The 20,412-nt window shown below is 50.2% G+C and overlaps 23 non-coding genes across 23 annotated transcripts; all 23 read right to left on the bottom strand.

The window, feature by feature from the left end:
• Positions 1 to 316: 316 nt before the first annotated feature.
• On the bottom strand, positions 317 to 435 carry LOC148291553 (5S ribosomal RNA). Its single transcript, XR_015826947.1, has one exon. It is a non-coding gene; the product is annotated as a 5S ribosomal RNA (ribosomal RNA).
• Positions 436 to 1,189: 754 nt separating this feature from the next.
• LOC148291554 (5S ribosomal RNA) lies at positions 1,190 to 1,308 on the bottom strand. Its single transcript, XR_015827641.1, has one exon. It is a non-coding gene; the product is annotated as a 5S ribosomal RNA (ribosomal RNA).
• A 754-nt stretch (positions 1,309 to 2,062) lies between these two features.
• LOC148291555 (5S ribosomal RNA) lies at positions 2,063 to 2,181 on the bottom strand. The gene has a single exon (XR_015826949.1). It is a non-coding gene; the product is annotated as a 5S ribosomal RNA (ribosomal RNA).
• Positions 2,182 to 2,935: 754 nt separating this feature from the next.
• LOC148291556 (5S ribosomal RNA) lies at positions 2,936 to 3,054 on the bottom strand. Its single transcript, XR_015827644.1, has one exon. It is a non-coding gene; the product is annotated as a 5S ribosomal RNA (ribosomal RNA).
• A 754-nt stretch (positions 3,055 to 3,808) lies between these two features.
• LOC148291557 (5S ribosomal RNA) lies at positions 3,809 to 3,927 on the bottom strand. Its single transcript, XR_015826706.1, has one exon. It is a non-coding gene; the product is annotated as a 5S ribosomal RNA (ribosomal RNA).
• Positions 3,928 to 4,680: 753 nt separating this feature from the next.
• On the bottom strand, positions 4,681 to 4,799 carry LOC148291558 (5S ribosomal RNA). The gene has a single exon (XR_015827306.1). It is a non-coding gene; the product is annotated as a 5S ribosomal RNA (ribosomal RNA).
• Positions 4,800 to 5,543: 744 nt separating this feature from the next.
• Positions 5,544 to 5,662, bottom strand: LOC148291559 (5S ribosomal RNA). Its single transcript, XR_015827307.1, has one exon. It is a non-coding gene; the product is annotated as a 5S ribosomal RNA (ribosomal RNA).
• Positions 5,663 to 6,416: 754 nt separating this feature from the next.
• On the bottom strand, positions 6,417 to 6,535 carry LOC148291560 (5S ribosomal RNA). The gene has a single exon (XR_015826935.1). It is a non-coding gene; the product is annotated as a 5S ribosomal RNA (ribosomal RNA).
• Positions 6,536 to 7,309: 774 nt separating this feature from the next.
• Positions 7,310 to 7,428, bottom strand: LOC148291561 (5S ribosomal RNA). Its single transcript, XR_015826960.1, has one exon. It is a non-coding gene; the product is annotated as a 5S ribosomal RNA (ribosomal RNA).
• A 774-nt stretch (positions 7,429 to 8,202) lies between these two features.
• Positions 8,203 to 8,321, bottom strand: LOC148291562 (5S ribosomal RNA). The gene has a single exon (XR_015826680.1). It is a non-coding gene; the product is annotated as a 5S ribosomal RNA (ribosomal RNA).
• A 775-nt stretch (positions 8,322 to 9,096) lies between these two features.
• On the bottom strand, positions 9,097 to 9,215 carry LOC148291563 (5S ribosomal RNA). Its single transcript, XR_015827308.1, has one exon. It is a non-coding gene; the product is annotated as a 5S ribosomal RNA (ribosomal RNA).
• A 754-nt stretch (positions 9,216 to 9,969) lies between these two features.
• On the bottom strand, positions 9,970 to 10,088 carry LOC148291564 (5S ribosomal RNA). Its single transcript, XR_015827562.1, has one exon. It is a non-coding gene; the product is annotated as a 5S ribosomal RNA (ribosomal RNA).
• A 754-nt stretch (positions 10,089 to 10,842) lies between these two features.
• Positions 10,843 to 10,961, bottom strand: LOC148291565 (5S ribosomal RNA). Its single transcript, XR_015827011.1, has one exon. It is a non-coding gene; the product is annotated as a 5S ribosomal RNA (ribosomal RNA).
• Positions 10,962 to 11,735: 774 nt separating this feature from the next.
• LOC148291566 (5S ribosomal RNA) lies at positions 11,736 to 11,854 on the bottom strand. Its single transcript, XR_015827012.1, has one exon. It is a non-coding gene; the product is annotated as a 5S ribosomal RNA (ribosomal RNA).
• Positions 11,855 to 12,628: 774 nt separating this feature from the next.
• Positions 12,629 to 12,747, bottom strand: LOC148291567 (5S ribosomal RNA). Its single transcript, XR_015827013.1, has one exon. It is a non-coding gene; the product is annotated as a 5S ribosomal RNA (ribosomal RNA).
• A 773-nt stretch (positions 12,748 to 13,520) lies between these two features.
• On the bottom strand, positions 13,521 to 13,639 carry LOC148291568 (5S ribosomal RNA). Its single transcript, XR_015827309.1, has one exon. It is a non-coding gene; the product is annotated as a 5S ribosomal RNA (ribosomal RNA).
• Positions 13,640 to 14,393: 754 nt separating this feature from the next.
• On the bottom strand, positions 14,394 to 14,512 carry LOC148291569 (5S ribosomal RNA). Its single transcript, XR_015827563.1, has one exon. It is a non-coding gene; the product is annotated as a 5S ribosomal RNA (ribosomal RNA).
• Positions 14,513 to 15,266: 754 nt separating this feature from the next.
• Positions 15,267 to 15,385, bottom strand: LOC148291570 (5S ribosomal RNA). Its single transcript, XR_015827074.1, has one exon. It is a non-coding gene; the product is annotated as a 5S ribosomal RNA (ribosomal RNA).
• A 773-nt stretch (positions 15,386 to 16,158) lies between these two features.
• LOC148291571 (5S ribosomal RNA) lies at positions 16,159 to 16,277 on the bottom strand. Its single transcript, XR_015827311.1, has one exon. It is a non-coding gene; the product is annotated as a 5S ribosomal RNA (ribosomal RNA).
• Positions 16,278 to 17,031: 754 nt separating this feature from the next.
• On the bottom strand, positions 17,032 to 17,150 carry LOC148291572 (5S ribosomal RNA). Its single transcript, XR_015827564.1, has one exon. It is a non-coding gene; the product is annotated as a 5S ribosomal RNA (ribosomal RNA).
• Positions 17,151 to 17,904: 754 nt separating this feature from the next.
• On the bottom strand, positions 17,905 to 18,023 carry LOC148291573 (5S ribosomal RNA). The gene has a single exon (XR_015827015.1). It is a non-coding gene; the product is annotated as a 5S ribosomal RNA (ribosomal RNA).
• Positions 18,024 to 18,797: 774 nt separating this feature from the next.
• On the bottom strand, positions 18,798 to 18,916 carry LOC148291574 (5S ribosomal RNA). Its single transcript, XR_015826751.1, has one exon. It is a non-coding gene; the product is annotated as a 5S ribosomal RNA (ribosomal RNA).
• Positions 18,917 to 19,689: 773 nt separating this feature from the next.
• Positions 19,690 to 19,808, bottom strand: LOC148291575 (5S ribosomal RNA). The gene has a single exon (XR_015826752.1). It is a non-coding gene; the product is annotated as a 5S ribosomal RNA (ribosomal RNA).
• Positions 19,809 to 20,412: the final 604 nt, after the last annotated feature.

Consider the following 20,412-nt stretch of genomic DNA (forward strand, 5'->3'; position numbering starts at 1 on the left):
GGCCCACGAACCGTCGATTCGAAGGCAACGGCGTCGCGAGTAAAACTCATTGCGTCGCCATGAGTCGTGGGCTTTTTCGGGCATCCGACGTCGTTTACTAGCCCGAAATCCAGTTTTTGAAGTTTTTGGTAACTGTGTTATTTTCCTATTTTAATTCCTTCGTTAATCCTAGGCTTTCTAGGAGTATTTAATCATAGTGTGCCCCGATTGTCACGCTGCGCCACGGGGTCGTGATAAAACAAAGACATCCAGATGAATAAGATGACGGAAAGCAAACGCCCACGACAATTGAAACGTCAACAAGGCAAAAAAAGAAGGGATGCAACACGAGGACTTCCCAGGAGGTCACCCATCCTAGTACTACTCTCGCCCAAACTCGCTTGACTTCGGAGTTCTGATGGGATCCAGTGCATGTGAGTTGGTATGATCGCATCCGTTAGCTTATAACGCCTAAAAGTATATAAGCCACGTTTGAGGCATGCCATATGACCATGGGCTGGCTATCCAACGCCCCCCGCATGAAATGGCATGGCCTGTCAGGCCTTGTCGTCGCCACCCCTACCATGTGTCGCGCGCAGGCCTGCCGAACTGCCGGTTCCGATCGGCTGTGGGGCTTACCTTACGATAATTGAACCAAAACAAAAAAAAACAAAAAAACTGACAACGTTAAGAACAACCCCAATAATTTCGGCAGTGGGCGTCGAGTCCTGTTGTTTTTTCGCTTTCGTTCGTTTGCGGTGCCCGGTTAATTGGAGACGAGCTCCACGGGGTGATGTAGGACAGATGGCGTAAGTTATTGGAGAGGAGCTGGACCGACGCGCGTGCAACGGAAAATCGGGCGAACTGCTGATCTGGGCTCCGACCTCAGAATTGGGCCCACGAACCGTCGATTCGAAGGCAACGGCGTCGCGAGTAAAACTCATTGCGTCGCCATGAGTCGTGGGCTTTTTCGGGCATCCGACGTCGTTTACTAGCCCGAAATCCAGTTTTTGAAGTTTTTGGTAACTGTGTTATTTTCCTATTTTAATTCCTTCGTTAATCCTAGGCTTTCTAGGAGTATTTAATCATAGTGTGCCCCGATTGTCACGCTGCGCCACGGGGTCGTGATAAAACAAAGACATCCAGATGAATAAGATGACGGAAAGCAAACGCCCACGACAATTGAAACGTCAACAAGGCAAAAAAAGAAGGGATGCAACACGAGGACTTCCCAGGAGGTCACCCATCCTGGTACTACTCTCGCCCAAACTCGCTTAACTTCGGAGTTCTGATGGGATCCGGTGCATGTGAGTTGGTATGATCGCATCCGTTAGCTTATAACTCCTAAAAGTATATAACCCACGTTTGAGCCATGCCATATGACCATGGGTTGGCTATCCAACGCCCCCCGCATGAAATGGCATGGCCTGTCAGGCCTTGTCGTCGCCACCCCTACCATGTGTCGCGCGCAGGCCTGCCGAACTGCCGGTTCCGATCGGCTGTGGGGCTTACCTTACGATAATTGAACCAAAACAAAAAAAAACAAAAAAACTGACAACGTTAAGAACAACCCCAATAATTTCGGCAGTGGGCGTCGAGTCCTGTTGTTTTTTCGCTTTCGTTCGTTTGCGGTGCCCGGTTAATTGGAGACGAGCTCCACGGGGTGATGTAGGACAGATGGCGTAAGTTATTGGAGAGGAGCTGGACCGACGCGCGTGCAACGGCAAATCGGGCGAACTGCTGATCTGGGCTCCGACCTCAGAATTGGGCCCACGAACCGTCGATTCGAAGGCAACGGCGTCGCGAGTAAAACTCATTGCGTCGCCATGAGTCGTGGGCTTTTTCGGGCATCCGACGTCGTTTACTAGCCCGAAATCCAGTTTTTGAAGTTTTTGGTAACTGTGTTATTTTCCTATTTTAATTCCTTCGTTAATCCTAGGCTTTCTAGGAGTATTTAATCATAGTGTGCCCCGATTGTCACGCTGCGCCACGGGGTCGTGATAAAACAAAGACATCCAGATGAATAAGATGACGGAAAGCAAACGCCCACGACAATTGAAACGTCAACAAGGCAAAAAAAGAAGGGATGCAACACGAGGACTTCCCAGGAGGTCACCCATCCTAGTACTACTCTCGCCCAAACTCGCTTGACTTCGGAGTTCTGATGGGATCCAGTGCATGTGAGTTGGTATGATCGCATCCGTTAGCTTATAACGCCTAAAAGTATATAAGCCACGTTTGAGGCATGCCATATGACCATGGGCTGGCTATCCAACGCCCCCCGCATGAAATGGCATGGCCTGTCAGGCCTTGTCGTCGCCACCCCTACCATGTGTCGCGCGCAGGCCTGCCGAACTGCCGGTTCCGATCGGCTGTGGGGCTTACCTTACGATAATTGAACCAAAACAAAAAAAAACAAAAAAACTGACAACGTTAAGAACAACCCCAATAATTTCGGCAGTGGGCGTCGAGTCCTGTTGTTTTTTCGCTTTCGTTCGTTTGCGGTGCCCGGTTAATTGGAGACGAGCTCCACGGGGTGATGTAGGACAGATGGCGTAAGTTATTGGAGAGGAGCTGGACCGACGCGCGTGCAACGGAAAATCGGGCGAACTGCTGATCTGGGCTCCGACCTCAGAATTGGGCCCACGAACCGTCGATTCGAAGGCAACGGCGTCGCGAGTAAAACTCATTGCGTCGCCATGAGTCGTGGGCTTTTTCGGGCATCCGACGTCGTTTACTAGCCCGAAATCCAGTTTTTGAAGTTTTTGGTAACTGTGTTATTTTCCTATTTTAATTCCTTCGTTAATCCTAGGCTTTCTAGGAGTATTTAATCATAGTGTGCCCCGATTGTCACGCTGCGCCACGGGGTCGTGATAAAACAAAGACATCCAGATGAATAAGATGACGGAAAGCAAACGCCCACGACAATTGAAACGTCAACAAGGCAAAAAAAGAAAGGATGCAACACGAGGACTTCCCAGGAGGTCACCCATCCTGGTACTACTCTCGCCCAAACTCGCTTAACTTCGGAGTTCTGATGGGATCCGGTGCATGTGAGTTGGTATGATCGCATCCGTTAGCTTATAACTCCTAAAAGTATATAACCCACGTTTGAGCCATGCCATATGACCATGGGTTGGCTATCCAACGCCCCCCGCATGAAATGGCATGGCCTGTCAGGCCTTGTCGTCGCCACCCCTACCATGTGTCGCGCGCAGGCCTGCCGAACTGCCGGTTCCGATCGGCTGTGGGGCTTACCTTACGATAATTGAACCAAAACAAAAAAAAACAAAAAAACTGACAACGTTAAGAACAACCCCAATAATTTCGGCAGTGGGCGTCGAGTCCTGTTGTTTTTTCGCTTTCGTTCGTTTGCGGTGCCCGGTTAATTGGAGACGAGCTCCACGGGGTGATGTAGGACAGATGGCGTAAGTTATTGGAGAGGAGCTGGACCGACGCGCGTGCAACGGCAAATCGGGCGAACTGCTGATCTGGGCTCCGACCTCAGAATTGGGCCCACGAACCGTCGATTCGAAGGCAACGGCGTCGCGAGTAAAACTCATTGCGTCGCCATGAGTCGTGGGCTTTTTCGGGCATCCGACGTCGTTTACTAGCCCGAAATCCAGTTTTTGAAGTTTTTGGTAACTGTGTTATTTTCCTATTTTAATTCCTTCGTTAATCCTAGGCTTTCTAGGAGTATTTAATCATAGTGTGCCCCGATTGTCACGCTGCGCCACGGGGTCGTGATAAAACAAAGACATCCAGATGAATAAGATGACGGAAAGCAAACGCCCACGACAATTGAAACGTCAACAAGGCAAAAAAAGAAGGGATGCAACACGAGGACTTCCCAGGAGGTCACCCATCCTAGTACTACTCTCGCCCAAACTCGCTTGACTTCGGAGTTCTGATGGGATCCGGTGCATGTGAGTTGGTATGATCGCATCCGTTAGCTTATAACTCCTAAAAGTATATAACCCACGTTTGAGCCATGCCATATGACCATGGGTTGGCTATCCAACGCCCCCCGCATGAAATGGCATGGCCTGTCAGGCCTTGTCGTCGCCACCCCTACCATGTGTCGCACGCAGGCCTGCCGAACTGCCGGTTCCGATCGGCTGTGGGGCCTACCTTACGATAATTGAACCAAAACAAAAAAAACAAAAAAACTGACAACGTTAAGAACAACCCCAATAATTTCGGCAGTGGGCGTCGAGTCCTGTTGTTTTTTCGCTTTCGTTCGTTTGCGGTGCCCGGTTAATTGGAGACGAGCTCCACGGGGTGATGTAGGACAGATGGCGTAAGTTATTGGAGAGGAGCTGGACCGACGCGCGTGCAACGGCAAATCGGGCAAACCGCTGATCTGGGCTCCGGCCTCAGAATTGGGCCCACGAACCGTCGATTCGAAGGCAACGGCGTCGCGAGTAAAACTCATTGCGTTGCCAGGAGTCGTGGGCTTTTTCGGGCATCCGACGTCGTTTACTAGCCCGAAATCCAGTTTTTGAAGTTTTTGGTAACTGTGTTATTTTCCTATTTTAATTCCTTCGTTAATCCTAGGCTTTCTAGGAGTATTTAATCATAGTGTGCCCCGATTGTCACGCTGCGCCACGGGGTCGTGATAAAACAAAGACATCCAGATGAATAAGATGACGGAAAGCAAACGCCCACGACAATTGAAACGTCAACAAGGCAAAAAAAGAAGGGATGCAACACGAGGACTTCCCAGGAGGTCACCCATCCTAGTACTACTCTCGCCCAAACTCGCTTAACTTCGGAGTTCTGATGGGATCCGGTGCATGTGAGTTGGTATGATCGCATCCGTTAGCTTATAACGCCTAAAAGTATATAAGCCACGTTTGAGCCATGCCATATGACCATGGGTTGGCTATCCAACGCCCCCCGCATGAAATGGCATGGCCTGTCAGGCCTTGTCGTCGCCACCCCTACCATGTGTCGCGCGCAGGCCTGCCGAACTGCCGGTTCCGATCGGCTGTGGGGCCTACCTTACGATAAACAAAAAAAAACAAAAAAACTGACAACGTTAAGAACAACCCCAATAATTTCGGCAGTGGGCGTCGAGTCCTGTTGTTTTTTCGCTTTCGTTCGGTTGCGGTGCCCGGTTAATTGGAGACGAGCTCCACGGGGTGATGTAGGACAGATGGCGTAAGTTATTGGAGAGGAGCTGGACCGACGCGCGTGCAACGGCAAATCGGGCAAACCGCTGATCTGGGCTCCGACCTCAGAATTGGGCCCACGAACCGTCGATTCGAAGGCAACGGCATCGCGAGTAAAACTCATTGCGTTGCCAGGAGTCGTGGGCTTTTTCGGGCATCCGACGTCGTTTACTAGCCCGAAATCCAGTTTTTGAAGTTTTTGGTAACTGTGTTATTTTCCTATTTTAATTCCTTCGTTAATCCTAGGCTTTCTAGGAGTATTTAATCATAGTGTGCCCCGATTGTCACGCTGCGCCACGGGGTCGTGATAAAACAAAGACATCCAGATGAATAAGATGACGGAAAGCAAACGCCCACGACAATTGAAACGTCAAAAAGGCAAAAAAAGAAGGGATGCAACACGAGGACTTCCCAGGAGGTCACCCATCCTAGTACTACTCTCGCCCAAACTCGCTTAACTTCGGAGTTCTGATGGGATCCGGTGCATGTGAGTTGGTATGATCGCATCCGTTAGCTTATAACTCCTAAAAGTATATAAGCCACGTTTGAGCCATGCCATATGACCATGGGTTGGCTATCCAACGCCCCCCGCATGAAATGGCATGGCCTGTCAGGCCTTGTCGTCGCCACCCCTACCATGTGTCGCGCGCAGGCCTGCCGAACTGCCGGTTCCGATCGGCTGTGGGGCCTACCTTACGATAATTGAACCAAAACAAAAAAAAACAAAAAAACTGACAACGTTAAGAACAACCCCAATAATTTCGGCAGTGGGCGTCGAGTCCTGTTGTTTCTTCGCTTTCGTTCGTTTGCGGTGCCCGGTTAATTGGAGACGAGCTCCACGGGGTGATGTAGGACAGATGGCGTAAGTTATTGGAGAGGAGCTGGACCGACGCGCGTGCAACGGCAAATCGGGCAAACCGCTGATCTGGGCTCCGACCACAGAATTGGGCCAACGAACCGTCGATTCGAAGGCAACGGCGTCGCGAGTAAAACTCATTGCGTTGCCATGAGTCGTGGGCTTTTTCGGGCATCCGACGTCGTTTACTAGCCCGAAATCCAGTTTTTGAAGTTTTTGGTAACTGTGTTATTTTCCTATTTTAATTCCTTCGTTAATCCTAGGCTTTCTAGGAGTATTTAATCATAGTGTGCCCCGATTGTCACGCTGCGCCACGGGGTCGTGATAAAACAAAGACATCCAGATGAATAAGATGACGGAAAGCAAACGCCCACGACAATTGAAACGTCAACAAGGCAAAAAAAGAAGGGATGCAACACGAGGACTTCCCAGGAGGTCACCCATCCTAGTACTACTCTCGCCCAAACTCGCTTAACTTCGGAGTTCTGATGGGATCCGGTCCATATGAGTTGGTATGATCGCATCCGTTAGCTTATAACGCCTAAAAGTATATAAGCCACGTTTGAGCCATGCCATATGACCATGGGTTGGCTATCCAACGCCCCCCGCATGAAATGGGATGCCGTCGCATGAAATGGCATGGCCTGTCAGGCCTTGTCGTCGCCACCCCTACCATGTGTCGCATGCAGGCCTGCCGAACTGCCGGTTCCGATCGGCTGTGGGGCCTACCTTACGATAATTGAACCAAAACAAAAAAAAACAAAAAAACTGACAACGTTAAGAACAACCCCAATAATTTCGGCAGTGGGCGTCGAGTCCTGTTGTTTTTTCGCTTTCGTTCATTTGCGGTGCCCGGTTAATTGGAGACGAGCTCCACGGGGTGATGTAGGACAGATGGCGTAAGTTATTGGAGAGGAGCTGGACCGACGCGCGTGCAACGGCAAATCGGGCAAACCGCTGATCTGGGCTCCGACCTCAGAATTGGGCCCACGAACCGTCGATTCGAAGGCAACGGCGTCGCGAGTAAAACTCATTGCGTCGCCATGAGTCGTGGGCTTTTTCGGGCATCCGACGTCGTTTACTAGCCCGAAATCCAGTTTTTGAAGTTTTTGGTAACTGTGTTATTTTCCTATTTTAATTCCTTCGTTAATCCTAGGCTTTCTAGGAGTATTTAATCATAGTGTGCCCCGATTGTCACGCTGCGCCACGGGGTCGTGATAAAACAAAGACATCCAGATGAATAAGATGACAGAAAGCAAACGCCCACGACAATTGAAACGTCAACAAGGCAAAAAAAGAAGGGATGCAACACGAGGACTTCCCAGGAGGTCACCCATCCTAGTACTACTCTCGCCCAAACTCGCTTAACTTCGGAGTTCTGATGGGATCCGGTCCATGTGAGTTGGTATGATCGCATCCGTTAGCTTATAACGCCTAAAAGTATATAAGCCACGTTTGAGCCATGCCATATGACCATGGGTTGGCTATCCAACGCCCCCCGCATGAAATGGGATGCCGTCGCATGAAATGGCATGGCCTGTCAGGCCTTGTCGTCGCCACCCCTACCATGTGTCGCATGCATGCCTGCCGAACTGCCGGTTCCGATCGGCTGTGGGGCCTACCTTACGATAATTGAACCAAAACAAAAAAAAACAAAAAAACTGACAACGTTAAGAACAACCCCAATAATTTCGGCAGTGGGCGTCGAGTCCTGTTGTTTTTTCGCTTTCGTTCATTTGCGGTGCCCGGTTAATTGGAGACGAGCTCCACGGGGTGATGTAGGACAGATGGCGTAAGTTATTGGAGAGGAGCTGGACCGACGCGCGTGCAACGGCAAATCGGGCAAACTGCTGATCTGGGCTCCGACCTCAGAATTGGGCCCACGAACCGTCGATTCGAAGGCAACGGCGTCGCGAGTAAAACTCATTGCGTTGCCATGAGTCGTTGGCTTTTTCGGGCATCCGACGTCGTTTACTAGCCCGAAATCCAGTTTTTGAAGTTTTTGGTAACTGTGTTATTTTCCTGTTTTAATTCCTTCGTTAATCCTAGGCTTTCTAGGAGTATTTAATCATAGTGTGCCCCGATTGTCACGCTGCGCCACGGGGTCGTGATAAAACAAAGACATCCAGATGAATAAGATGACGGAAAGCAAACGCCCACGACAATTGAAACGTCAACAAGGCAAAAAAAGAAGGGATGCAACACGAGGACTTCCCAGGAGGTCACCCATCCTAGTACTACTCTCGCCCAAACTCGCTTAGCTGCGGAGTTCTGATGGGATCCGGTGCATGTGAGTTGGTATGATCGCATCCGTTAGCTTATAACGCCTAAAAGTATATAAGCCACGTTTGAGCCATGCCATATGACCATGGGTTGGCTATCCAACGCCCCCCCCGCATGAAATGGGATGCCGTCGCATGAAATGGCATGGCCTGTCAGGCCTTGTCGTCGCCACCCCTACCATGTGTCGCATGCAGGCCTGCCGAACTGCCGGTTCCGATCGGCTGTGGGGCCTACCTTACGATAATTGATCCAAAACAAAAAAAAACAAAAAAACTGACAACGTTAAGAACAACCCCAATAATTTCGGCAGTGGGCGTCGAGTCCTGTTGTTTTTTCGCTTTCGTTCGTTTGCGGTGCCCGGTTAATTGGAGACGAGCTCCACGGGGTGATGTAGGACAGATGGCGTAAGTTATTGGAGAGGAGCTGGACCGACGCGCGTGCAACGGAAAATCGGGCAAACCGCTGATCTGGGCTCCGACCTCAGAATTGGGCCCACGAACCGTCGATTCGAAGGCAACGGCGTCGCGAGTAAAACTCATTGCGTTGCCATGAGTCGGGGCTTTTTCGGGCATCCGACGTCGTTTACTAGCCCGAAATCCAGTTTTTGAAGTTTTTGGTAACTGTGTTATTTTCCTATTTTAATTCCTTCGTTAATCCTAGGCTTTCTAGGAGTATTTAATCATAGTGTGCCCCGATTGTCACGCTGCGCCACGGGGTCGTGATAAAACAAAGACATCCAGATGAATAAGATGACGGAAAGCAAACGCCCACGACAATTGAAACGTCAACAAGGCAAAAAAACAAGGGATGCAACACGAGGACTTCCCAGGAGGTCACCCATCCTAGTACTACTCTCGCCCAAACTCGCTTAACTTCGGAGTTCTGATGGGATCCGGTGCATGTGAGTTGGTATGATCGCATCCGTTAGCTTATAACGACTAAAAGTATATAAGCCACGTTTGAGCCATGCCATATGACCATGGGTTGGCTATCCAACGCCCCCCGCATGAAATGGCATGGCCTGTCAGGCCTTGTCGTCGCCCCCCCTACCATGTGTCGCGCGCAGGCCTGCCGAACTGCCGGTTCCGATCGGCTGTGGGGCCTACCTTACGATAATTGAACCAAAACAAAAATAAACAAAAAAACTGACAACGTTAAGAACAACCCCAATAATTTCGGCAGTGGGCGTCGAGTCCTGTTGTTTTTTCGCTTTCGTTCGTTTGCGCTGCTCGGTTAATTGGAGACGAGCTCCACGGGGTGATGTAGGACAGATGGCGTAAGTTATTGGAGAGGAGCTGGACCGACGCGCGTGCAACGGCAAATAGGGCAAACCGCTGATCTGGGCTCCGACCTCAGAATTGGGCCCACGAACCGTCGATTCGAAGGCAACGGCGTCGCGAGTAAAACTCAATGCGCTGCCATGAGTCGTGGGCTTTTTCGGGCATCCGACGTCGTTTACTAGCCCGAAATCCAGTTTTTGAAGTTTTTGGTAACTGTGTTATTTTCCTATTTTAATTCCTTCGTTAATCCTAGGCTTTCTAGGAGTATTTAATCATTGTGTGCCCCGATTGTCACGCTGCGCCACGGGGTCGTGATAAAACGAAGACATCCAGATGAATAAAATGACGGAAAGCAAACGCCCACGACAATTGAAACGTCAACAAGGCAAAAAAAGAAGGGATGCAACACGAGGACTTCCCAGGAGGTCACCCATCCTAGTACTACTCTCGCCCAAACTCGCTTAGCTTCGGAGTTCTGATGGGATCCGGTGCATGTGAGTTGGTATGATCGCATCCGTTAGCTTATAACGCCTAAAAGTATATAAGCCACGTTTGAGCCATGCCATATGACCATGGGTTGGCTATCCAACGCCCCCCGCATGAAATGGCATGGCCTGTCAGGCCTTGTCGTCGCCCCCCCAACCATGTGTCGCGCGCAGGCCTGCCGAACTGCCGGTTCCGATCGGCTGTGGGGACTACCTTACGATAATTGAACCAAAACAAAAAAAAACAAAAAAACTGACAACGTTAAGAACAACCCCAATAATTTCGGCAGTGGGCGTCGAGTCCTGTTGTTTTTTCGCTTTCGTTCGTTTGCGGTGCCCGGTTAATTGGAGACGAGCTCCACGGGGTGATGTAGGACAGATGGCGTAAGTTATTGGAGAGGAGCTGGACCGACGCGCGTGCAACGGCAAATCGGGCAAACCGCTGATCTGGGCTCCGACCTCAGAATTGGGCCCACGAACCGTCGATTCGAAGGCAACGGCGTCGCGAGTAAAACTCATTGCGCTGCCATGAGTCGTGGGCTTTTTCGGGCATCCGACGTCGTTTACTAGCCCGAAATCCAGTTTTTGAAGTTTTTGGTAACTGTGTTATTTTCCTATTTTAATTCCTTCGTTAATCCTAGGCTTTCTAGGAGTATTTAATCATTGTGTGCCCCGATTGTCACGCTGCGCCACGGGGTCGTGATAAAACAAAGACATCCAGATGAATAAGATGACGGAAAGCAAACGCCCACGACAATTGAAACGTCAACAAGGCAAAAAAAGAAGCGATGCAACACGAGGGCTTCCCAGGAGGTCACCCATCCTAGTACTACTCTCGCCCAAACTCGCTTAACTTCGGAGTTCTGATGGGATCCGGTGCATGTGAGTTGATATGATCGCATCCGTTAGCTTATAACGCCTAAAAGTATATAAGCCACGTTTGAGCCATGCCATATGACCATGGGTTGGCTATCCAACGCCCCCCGCATGAAATGGGATGCCGTCGCATGAAATGGCATGGCCTGTCAGGCCTTGTCGTCGCCACCCCTACCATGTGTCGCATGCAGGCCTGCCGAACTGCCGGTTCCGATCGGCTGTGGGGCCTACCTTACGATAATTGAACCAAAACAAAAAAAAACAAAAAAACTGACAACGTTAAGAACAACCCCAATAATTTCGGCAGTGGGCGTCGAGTCCTGTTGTTTTTTCGCTTTCGTTCGTTTGCGGTGCCCGGTTAATTGGAGACGAGCTCCACGGGGTGATGTAGGACAGATGGCGTAAGTTATTGGAGAGGAGCTGGACCGACGCGCGTGCAACGGCAAATCGGGCAAACCGCTGATCTGGGCTCCGACCTCAGAATTGGGCCCACGAACCGTCGATTCGAAGGCAACGGCGTCGCGAGTAAAACTCATTGCGCTGCCATGAGTCGTGGGCTTTTTCGGGCATCCGACGTCGTTTACTAGCCCGAAATCCAGTTTTTGAAGTTTTTGGTAACTGTGTTATTTTCCTATTTTAATTCCTTCGTTAATCCTAGGCTTTCTAGGAGTATTTAATCATTGTGTGCCCCGATTGTCACGCTGCGCCACGGGGTCGTGATAAAACAAAGACATCCAGATGAATAAGATGACGGAAAGCAAACGCCCACGACAATTGAAACGTCAACAAGGCAAAAAAAGAAGCGATGCAACACGAGGGCTTCCCAGGAGGTCACCCATCCTAGTACTACTCTCGCCCAAACTCGCTTAACTTCGGAGTTCTGATGGGATCCGGTGCATGTGAGTTGATATGATCGCATCCGTTAGCTTATAACGCCTAAAAGTATATAAGCCACGTTTGAGCCATGCCATATGACCATGGGTTGGCTATCCAACGCCCCCCGCATGAAATGGGATGCCGTCGCATGAAATGGCATGGCCTGTCAGGCCTTGTCGTCGCCACCCCTACCATGTGTCGCATGCAGGCCTGCCGAACTGCCGGTTCCGATCGGCTGTGGGGCCTACCTTACGATAATTGAACCAAAACAAAAAAAAACAAAAAAACTGACAACGTTAAGAACAACCCCAATAATTTCGGCAGTGGGCGTCGAGTCCTGTTGTTTTTTCGCTTTCGTTCGTTTGCGGTGCCCGGTTAATTGGAGACGAGCTCCACGGGGTGATGTAGGACAGATGGCGTAAGTTATTGGAGAGGAGCTGGACCGACGCGCGTGCAACGGCAAATCGGGCAAACCGCTGATCTGGGCTCCGACCTCAGAATTGGGCCCACGAACCGTCGATTCGAAGGCAACGGCGTCGCGAGTAAAACTCATTGCGCTGCCATGAGTCGTGGGCTTTTTCGGGCATCCGACGTCGTTTACTAGCCCGAAATCCAGTTTTTGAAGTTTTTGGTAACTGTGTTATTTTCCTATTTTAATTCCTTCGTTAATCCTAGGCTTTCTAGGAGTATTTAATCATTGTGTGCCCCGATTGTCACGCTGCGCCACGGGGTCGTGATAAAACAAAGACATCCAGATGAATAAGATGACGGAAAGCAAACGCCCACGACAATTGAAACGTCAACAAGGCAAAAAAAGAAGCGATGCAACACGAGGGCTTCCCAGGAGGTCACCCATCCTAGTACTACTCTCGCCCAAACTCGCTTAACTTCGGAGTTCTGATGGGATCCGGTGCATGTGAGTTGATATGATCGCATCCGTTAGCTTATAACGCCTAAAAGTATATAAGCCACGTTTGAGCCATGCCATATGACCATGGGTTGGCTATCCAACGCCCCCCGCATGAAATGGGATGCCGTCGCATGAAATGGCATGGCCTGTCAGGCCTTGTCGTCGCCACCCCTACCATGTGTCGCATGCAGGCCTGCCGAACTGCCGGTTCCGATCGGCTGTGGGGCCTACCTTACGATAATTGAACCAAAACAAAAAAAAACAAAAAAACTGACAACGTTAAGAACAACCCCAATAATTTCGGCAGTGGGCGTCGAGTCCTGTTGTTTTTTCGCTTTCGTTCGTTTGCGGTGCCCGGTTAATTGGAGACGAGCTCCACGGGGTGATGTAGGACAGATGGCGTAAGTTATTGGAGAGGAGCTGGACCGACGCGCGTGCAACGGAAAATCGGGCAAACCGCTGATCTGGGCTCCGACCTCAGAATTGGGCCCACGAACCGTCGATTCGAAGGCAACGGCGTCGCGAGTAAAACTCATTGCGTTGCCATGAGTCGGGGCTTTTTCGGGCATCCGACGTCGTTTACTAGCCCGAAATCCAGTTTTTGAAGTTTTTGGTAACTGTGTTATTTTCCTATTTTAATTCCTTCGTTAATCCTAGGCTTTCTAGGAGTATTTAATCATAGTGTGCCCCGATTGTCACGCTGCGCCACGGGGTCGTGATAAAACAAAGACATCCAGATGAATAAGATGACGGAAAGCAAACGCCCACGACAATTGAAACGTCAACAAGGCAAAAAAACAAGGGATGCAACACGAGGACTTCCCAGGAGGTCACCCATCCTAGTACTACTCTCGCCCAAACTCGCTTAACTTCGGAGTTCTGATGGGATCCGGTGCATGTGAGTTGGTATGATCGCATCCGTTAGCTTATAACGACTAAAAGTATATAAGCCACGTTTGAGCCATGCCATATGACCATGGGTTGGCTATCCAACGCCCCCCGCATGAAATGGCATGGCCTGTCAGGCCTTGTCGTCGCCCCCCCTACCATGTGTCGCGCGCAGGCCTGCCGAACTGCCGGTTCCGATCGGCTGTGGGGCCTACCTTACGATAATTGAACCAAAACAAAAATAAACAAAAAAACTGACAACGTTAAGAACAACCCCAATAATTTCGGCAGTGGGCGTCGAGTCCTGTTGTTTTTTCGCTTTCGTTCGTTTGCGCTGCTCGGTTAATTGGAGACGAGCTCCACGGGGTGATGTAGGACAGATGGCGTAAGTTATTGGAGAGGAGCTGGACCGACGCGCGTGCAACGGCAAATAGGGCAAACCGCTGATCTGGGCTCCGACCTCAGAATTGGGCCCACGAACCGTCGATTCGAAGGCAACGGCGTCGCGAGTAAAACTCAATGCGCTGCCATGAGTCGTGGGCTTTTTCGGGCATCCGACGTCGTTTACTAGCCCGAAATCCAGTTTTTGAAGTTTTTGGTAACTGTGTTATTTTCCTATTTTAATTCCTTCGTTAATCCTAGGCTTTCTAGGAGTATTTAATCATTGTGTGCCCCGATTGTCACGCTGCGCCACGGGGTCGTGATAAAACGAAGACATCCAGATGAATAAAATGACGGAAAGCAAACGCCCACGACAATTGAAACGTCAACAAGGCAAAAAAAGAAGGGATGCAACACGAGGACTTCCCAGGAGGTCACCCATCCTAGTACTACTCTCGCCCAAACTCGCTTAGCTTCGGAGTTCTGATGGGATCCGGTGCATGTGAGTTGGTATGATCGCATCCGTTAGCTTATAACGCCTAAAAGTATATAAGCCACGTTTGAGCCATGCCATATGACCATGGGTTGGCTATCCAACGCCCCCCGCATGAAATGGCATGGCCTGTCAGGCCTTGTCGTCGCCCCCCCAACCATGTGTCGCGCGCAGGCCTGCCGAACTGCCGGTTCCGATCGGCTGTGGGGACTACCTTACGATAATTGAACCAAAACAAAAAAAAACAAAAAAACTGACAACGTTAAGAACAACCCCAATAATTTCGGCAGTGGGCGTCGAGTCCTGTTGTTTTTTCGCTTTCGTTCGTTTGCGGTGCCCGGTTAATTGGAGACGAGCTCCACGGGGTGATGTAGGACAGATGGCGTAAGTTATTGGAGAGGAGCTGGACCGACGCGCGTGCAACGGCAAATCGGGCAAACCGCTGATCTGGGCTCCGACCTCAGAATTGGGCCCACGAACCGTCGATTCGAAGGCAACGGCGTCGCGAGTAAAACTCATTGCGCTGCCATGAGTCGTGGGCTTTTTCGGGCATCCGACGTCGTTTACTAGCCCGAAATCCAGTTTTTGAAGTTTTTGGTAACTGTGTTATTTTCCTATTTTAATTCCTTCGTTAATCCTAGGCTTTCTAGGAGTATTTAATCATTGTGTGCCCCGATTGTCACGCTGCGCCACGGGGTCGTGATAAAACAAAGACATCCAGATGAATAAGATGACGGAAAGCAAACGCCCACGACAATTGAAACGTCAACAAGGCAAAAAAAGAAGCGATGCAACACAAGGGCTTCCCAGGAGGTCACCCATCCTAGTACTACTCTCGCCCAAACTCGCTTAACTTCGGAGTTCTGATGGGATCCGGTGCATGTGAGTTGATATGATCGCATCCGTTAGCTTATAACGCCTAAAAGTATATAAGCCACGTTTGAGCCATGCCATATGACCATGGGTTGGCTATCCAACGCCCCCCGCATGAAATGGGATGCCGTCGCATGAAATGGCATGGCCTGTCAGGCCTTGTCGTCGCCACCCCTACCATGTGTCGCATGCAGGCCTGCCGAACTGCCGGTTCCGATCGGCTGTGGGGCCTACCTTACGATAATTGAACCAAAACAAAAAAAAACAAAAAAACTGACAACGTTAAGAACAACCCCAATAATTTCGGCAGTGGGCGTCGAGTCCTGTTGTTTTTTCGCTTTCGTTCGTTTGCGGTGCCCGGTTAATTGGAGACGAGCTCCACGGGGTGATGTAGGACAGATGGCGTAAGTTAATGGAGAGGAGCTGGACCGACGCGCGTGCAACGGCAAATCGGGCAAACCGCTGATCTGGGCTCCGACCTCAGAATTGGGCCCACGAACCGTCGATTCGAAGGCAACGGCGTCGCGAGTAAAACTCATTGCGTTGCCATGAGTCGGGGCTTTTTCGGGCATCCGACGTCGTTTACTAGCCCGAAATCCAGTTTTTGAAGTTTTTGGTAACTGTGTTATTTTCCTATTTTAATTCCTTCGTTAATCCTAGGCTTTCTAGGAGTATTTAATCATAGTGTGCCCCGATTGTCACGCTGCGCCACGGGGTCGTGATAAAACAAAGACATCCAGATGAATAAGATGACGGAAAGCAAACGCCCACGACAATTGAAACGTCAACAAGGCAAAAAAACAAGGGATGCAACACGAGGACTTCCCAGGAGGTCACCCATCCTAGTACTACTCTCGCCCAAACTCGCTTAACTTCGGAGTTCTGATGGGATCCGGTGCATGTGAGTTGGTATGATCGCATCCGTTAGCTTATAACGACTAAAAGTATATAAGCCACGTTTGAGCCATGCCATATGACCATGGGTTGGCTATCCAACGCCCCCCGCATGAAATGGCATGGCCTGTCAGGCCTTGTCGTCGCCCCCCCTACCATGTGTCGCGCGCAGGCCTGCCGAACTGCCGGTTCCGATCGGCTGTGGGGCCTACCTTACGATAATTGAACCAAAACAAAAATAAACAAAAAAACTGACAACGTTAAGAACAACCCCAATAATTTCGGCAGTGGGCGTCGAGTCCTGTTGTTTTTTCGCTTTCGTTCGTTTGCGCTGCCCGGTTAATTGGAGACGAGCTCCACGGGGTGATGTAGGACAGATGGCGTAAGTTATTGGAGAGGAGCTGGACCGACGCGCGTGCAACGGCAAATAGGGCAAACCGCTGATCTGGGCTCCGACCTCAGAATTGGGCCCACGAACCGTCGATTCGAAGGCAACGGCGTCGCGAGTAAAACTCAATGCGCTGCCATGAGTCGTGGGCTTTTTCGGGCATCCGACGTCGTTTACTAGCCCGAAATCCAGTTTTTGAAGTTTTTGGTAACTGTGTTATTTTCCTATTTTAATTCCTTCGTTAATCCTAGGCTTTCTAGGAGTATTTAATCATTGTGTGCCCCGATTGTCACGCTGCGCCACGGGGTCGTGATAAAACGAAGACATCCAGATGAATAAAATGACGGAAAGCAAACGCCCACGACAATTGAAACGTCAACAAGGCAAAAAAAGAAGGGATGCAACACGAGGACTTCCCAGGAGGTCACCCATCCTAGTACTACTCTCGCCCAAACTCGCTTAGCTTCGGAGTTCTGATGGGATCCGGTGCATGTGAGTTGGTATGATCGCATCCGTTAGCTTATAACGCCTAAAAGTATATAAGCCACGTTTGAGCCATGCCATATGACCATGGGTTGGCTATCCAACGCCCCCCGCATGAAATGGCATGGCCTGTCAGGCCTTGTCGTCGCCCCCCCAACCATGTGTCGCGCGCAGGCCTGCCGAACTGCCGGTTCCGATCGGCTGTGGGGACTACCTTACGATAATTGAACCAAAACAAAAAAAAACAAAAAAACTGACAACGTTAAGAACAACCCCAATAATTTCGGCAGTGGGCGTCGAGTCCTGTTGTTTTTTCGCTTTCGTTCGTTTGCGGTGCCCGGTTAATTGGAGACGAGCTCCACGGGGTGATGTAGGACAGATGGCGTAAGTTATTGGAGAGGAGCTGGACCGACGCGCGTGCAACGGCAAATCGGGCAAACCGCTGATCTGGGCTCCGACCTCAGAATTGGGCCCACGAACCGTCGATTCGAAGGCAACGGCGTCGCGAGTAAAACTCATTGCGCTGCCATGAGTCGTGGGCTTTTTCGGGCATCCGACGTCGTTTACTAGCCCGAAATCCAGTTTTTGAAGTTTTTGGTAACTGTGTTATTTTCCTATTTTAATTCCTTCGTTAATCCTAGGCTTTCTAGGAGTATTTAATCATTGTGTGCCCCGATTGTCACGCTGCGCCACGGGGTCGTGATAAAACAAAGACATCCAGATGAATAAGATGACGGAAAGCAAACGCCCACGACAATTGAAACGTCAACAAGGCAAAAAAAGAAGCGATGCAACACGAGGGCTTCCCAGGAGGTCACCCATCCTAGTACTACTCTCGCCCAAACTCGCTTAACTTCGGAGTTCTGATGGGATCCGGTGCATGTGAGTTGATATGATCGCATCCGTTAGCTTATAACGCCTAAAAGTATATAAGCCACGTTTGAGCCATGCCATATGACCATGGGTTGGCTATCCAACGCCCCCCGCATGAAATGGGATGCCGTCGCATGAAATGGCATGGCCTGTCAGGCCTTGTCGTCGCCACCCCTACCATGTGTCGCATGCAGGCCTGCCGAACTGCCGGTTCCGATCGGCTGTGGGGCCTACCTTACGATAATTGAACCAAAACAAAAAAAAACAAAAAAACTGACAACGTTAAGAACAACCCCAATAATTTCGGCAGTGGGCGTCGAGTCCTGTTGTTTTTTCGCTTTCGTTCGTTTGCGGTGCCCGGTTAATTGGAGACGAGCTCCACGGGGTGATGTAGGACAGATGGCGTAAGTTAATGGAGAGGAGCTGGACCGACGCGCGTGCAACGGCAAATCGGGCAAACCGCTGATCTGGGCTCCGACCTCAGAATTGGGCCCACGAACCGTCGATTCGAAGGCAACGGCGTCGCGAGTAAAACTCATTGCGCTGCCATGAGTCGTGGGCTTTTTCGGGCATCCGACGTCGTTTACTAGCCCGAAATCCAGTTTTTGAAGTTTTTGGTAACTGTGTTATTTTCCTATTTTAATTCCTTCGTTAATCCTAGGCTTTCTAGGAGTATTTAATCATAGTGTGCCCCGATTGTCACGCTGCGCCACGGGGTCGTGATAAAACAAAGACATCCAGATGAATAAGATGACGGAAAGCAAACGCCCACGACAATTGAAACGTCAACAAGGCAAAAAAAGAAGGGATGCAACACGAGGACTTCCCAGGAGGTCACCCATCCTAGTACTACTCTCGCCCAAACTCGCTTAACTTCGGAGTTCTGATGGGATCCGGTGCATGTGAGTTGATATGATCGCATCCGTTAGCTTATAACGCCTAAAAGTATATAAGCCACGTTTGAGCCATGCCATATGACCATGGGTTGGCTATCCAACGCCCCCCGCATGAAATGGGATGCCGTCGCATGAAATGGCATGGCCTGTCAGGCCTTGTCGTCGCCACCCCTAATATGTGTCGCGCGCAGGCCTGCCGAACTGCCGGTTCCGATCGGCTGTGGGGCCTACCTTACGATAATTGAACCAAAACAAAAAAAAACAAAAAAACTGACAACGTTAAGAACAACCCCAACAATTTCGGCAGTGGGCGTCGAGTCCTGTTGTTTTTTCGCTTTCGTTCGTTTGCGGTGCCCGGTTAATTGGAAACGAGCTCCACGGGTGATGTAGGACAGATGGCGTAAGTTATTGGAGAGGAGCTGGACCGACGCGCGTGCAACGGCAAATCGGGCAAACCGCTGATCTGGGCTCCGACCTCAGAATTGGGCCCACGAACCGTCGATTCGAAGGCAACGGCGTCGCGAGTAAAACTCATTGCGTTGCCATGAGTCGTGGGCTTTTCCGAGCATCCGACGTCGTTTTCTAGCCCGAAATCCAGTTTTTGAAGTTTTTGGTAACTGTGTTATTTTCCTATTTTAATTCCTTCGTTAATCCTAGGCTTTCTAGGAGTATTTAATCATAGTGTGCCCCAATTGTCACGCTGCGCCACGGGGTCGTGATAAAACAAAGACATCCAGATGAATAAGATGACGGAAAGCAAACGCCCACGACAATTGAAACGTCAACAAGGCAAAAAAAGAAGGGATGCAACACGAGGACTTCCCAGGAGGTCACCCATCCTAGTACTACTCTCGCCCAAACTCGCTTAACTTCGGAGTTCTGATGGGATCCGGTGCATGTGAGTTGATATGATCGCATCCGTTAGCTTATAACGCCTAAAAGTATATAAGCCACGTTTGAGCCATGCCATATGACCATGGGTTGGCTATCCAACGCCCCCCGCATGAAATGGCATGGCCTGTCAGGCCTTGTCGTCGCCACCCCTACCATGTGTCGCGCGCAGGCCTACCGAACTGCCGGTTCCGATCGGCTGTGGGGCCTACCTTATGATAATTGAACCAAAACAAAAAAAAACAAAAAAACTGACAACGTTAAGAACAACCCCAATAATTTCGGCAGTGGGCGTCGAGTCCTGTTGTTTTTTCGCTTTCGTTCGTTTGCGGTGCCCGGTTAATTGGAGACGAGCTCCACGGGGTGATGTAGGACAGATGGCGTAAGTTATTGGAGAGGAGCTGGACCGACGCGCGTGCAACGGCAAATCGGGCAAACCGCTGATCTGGGCTCCGACCTCAGAATTGGGCCCACGAACCGTCGATTCGAAGGCAACGGCGTCGCGAGTAAAACTCATAGCTTTGCCATGAGTCGTGGACTTTTTCGGGCATCCGACGTCGTTTACTAGCCCGAAATCCAGTTTTTGAAGTTTTTGGTAACTGTGTTATTTTCCTATTTTAATTCCTTCGTTAA

Source organism: Prunus avium, chromosome 8, assembly GCF_965620075.1.
Source record: "Prunus avium chromosome 8, drPruAviu1.hap1.1, whole genome shotgun sequence".
Classification (NCBI taxonomy): Eukaryota; Viridiplantae; Streptophyta; class Magnoliopsida; order Rosales; family Rosaceae; genus Prunus; species Prunus avium.